The sequence below is a fragment of the Rhinopithecus bieti genome, unplaced genomic scaffold (genome assembly GCF_001698545.2).
Source record: "Rhinopithecus bieti isolate Rb0 unplaced genomic scaffold, ASM169854v2 scaffold_25394, whole genome shotgun sequence".
NCBI lineage: Eukaryota > Metazoa > Chordata > Mammalia > Primates > Cercopithecidae > Rhinopithecus > Rhinopithecus bieti.
Window position 1 is genome coordinate 349,220 of NW_016811676.1, and position 2,813 is coordinate 352,032.

Genomic DNA, 2,813 nt, shown 5'->3' on the forward strand with positions numbered 1-2,813 from the left:
CAGCATGTGCTGTTTCTTCCTCGGGAGCAACAAAGCGAATCATCCAGTGTTGCCGAGTGGAATGGCGCACACATGGGAGGACCGAGAGTAGCTGGGTGTCCCTGGCTCCTGGTGAGGAGAACCCCGCACCCGACCTCCCCCAGCCTGCTGGCGGCTCATTTCAGTGCCTTTGGGCCAAGAAAGCTGGAGTGGAACTGTCAGTGGCCCCATTTAAAAACCGTTTGTGAATGGCTCATAAATCACACCCTTAGAAAACTCACTCCTCATTATAATTCTGCAGAGAAAAACTCTGTTCAGCAATTGCAATAAATGTGAGGTGTACTAGGTTGCTTTTTCAGCAGGGGGTCATATGGAAGAGCGTTTTGCATTATATCCTTCAGTCTTAATAAAAACAGGAATAATTACGGGCACGTCTCCAAATGTACAAATTCTCTGCTGTCAGACTTCACAGTGGCCGCTGAACACAAAGTGTAATTTCAGAGAAGCCAGAAAGGGTCACAATCCCCAAGACCTCAACTTTGCTGACCCAGTGAAGCAACTAGGTTAAAGTCCCAAATTCTACCATTAGAGCTTCCTTTCTTTGGGTTTGCCCCTGGTCAAAACATTAACATTGCTAAAAGGAGTCACATTTTAAGCATGGTTTTGTTTGTACATTTATTCTGGCATTTTCTTTTTGTTTTCTTTTTAGACAGAGTCTCATTCTGTCATCCAGGCTGGAGTGTAGTGGAGTGATCTCAGCTCACTGCAACCTCCACCTCCTGGGTTCAAGCGATTCTCCTGCCTCAGCCTCTCGAGTAGCTGGGACTACAGGTGCACACCACCACACCTGGCTAGTTTTTGTATTTTTAGTAGAGATGGGGTTTCACCATGTTGGCCAGGCTGGTCTCTAACTGCTGACCTCAAGCAATCCACCTGCCTCGGCCTTCCAAAGTGCTAGGATTACAGGTGTGAGCCACCAATTCTGGCATTTTCTAAGAAGAAGATGGTTATAGTGCACGGTGATGCAATAGATAGGATGAGGAGACATTATTGAGGGTGAATATGAACAATGACAGTCCAGGCTGAGTCTTAGGCTATGCCTGGAAAAGGCCTCTGTGATTCTGATTTTATAGAAAACCTGAAATGTACTAAGTGCTACTCGACATCCAGGGCTATGTTCTTCCACATAGAGTGTCTCATTTAATCCTCACATTAACCCGTGAGGTAGGCGCCAAAGCTCCCCCAGGTCCGAGTGGGATGGGATCTAAAAGGTCATTCCTAAGTCCACTGTTCTAGTCCAAAGTGACACCAAATGAGTTAAGGATGTATATCCATATAAAGTTAAGTTTTACAAAAGAACTATAAGCAATAACTTCTATTTCCAGACCATGAAGAACTAGGAGCTTGAGGGACTGGCTTACTTCCCAACAAGATCTCAGACATGACATATTCCTGGAGGTGGAAGTATTCGGGGATGCCACGAAATAGACAGACACAGACAAAGGAAAGCTGAGCCCGAAAGAGGATGGAGGAGGTGCCGGAGAGGAAAGGAGGTAGACGGTAGCTCCTGGGACCAGAACTGAATGGGAATCACCAATGACTAGGGCCTGAACCTGTGGCAACAGGCCAGAGGGTCAGGTGGTCCCGTGGCAAGGTCCCGTAGGGGGGCCTGAATCTGAGATTCTCACTTTATGAAAAATTCTTGGAGAGATTCTAAGGTGATCATGAAGGGAGGGGAGGGGGCTTCCCCAGCTATTGGCAGAAGCAGAGGGAGAGTCTCTTTGGAGGAAACTTTTCCCCAAGTTAGTTTTGTAGGAATCCCACAAATTAAAATTATGCATGACTTCACAAGCAAAAATTGACAGATAATTGGGAAGGCAAGTCACTATGAATGACAGCTAACAGGGGCAAGAAATATTCCATCCCAAGAACCACAGATGTTCTGTCATTGCGACAAAATGCAGAATAGTTAAGTACACAATGTTTAAAGAAGAAAGAATATACTTATAAAGATGAATAAGCAAGAAGAATCCATGAAGCATGAATGGATAGAATCAGGAAAAAAAAATCATTAAACTTTTAAAAATGTACTACTGTAACTATTGAATTAAAAAACTGAATGGATAAGTTAAACAGTAGATTACACTGTTAAGGAGAGAATTAACGAGCTGGAGGGTATACTTGAATAACGTATCTGGAATTCAGCAGAAAAATAAAGAACTGGAAATGTGAAAAATATAAAGGATATGGAGACTAGAATGAGGAGGTCTAGCATGGGGCTGGCAAACAATGGCTCATATGCCAAATCCTGCTGGCCACCTGTGATGGTGAATACTGAGTGTCAACTTGATTGGATTGAAGGATACAAAGTATTAATCCTGGGTGTGTCTGCATGGGTGTTGCCAAAAGAGATTAACAGTTGAGTCAGTGGGCTGGGGAAGGTAGATCCACCCTTAATCTGGTGGGCACCATCTAATCAGCTGCTAGCGAATATAAAGCAGGCAGAAAAATGTGAAAAGGAGAAATGGGCCTTTTTCCTAGACTGGATGCTTCCTGCCCTGGAACATCGGACTCCAAGTTCTTCAGTTTTGGGACTCAGACTGGCTCTCCTTGCTCCTCAGCTTGCAGAAAGTCTATTACGGGACCTTTGATATGCAAGTTAATACTTAATAAACTCCCCTTTATATATATATGTGTGTGTATATATATATACACACACACACATATATATTATACATATACACACACACATACACACACATATATATATGTTCTATCCCTCTAAAAGAACCCTGACTAATACACCAACTGTCTTTATGAATAAAGTTTTATTG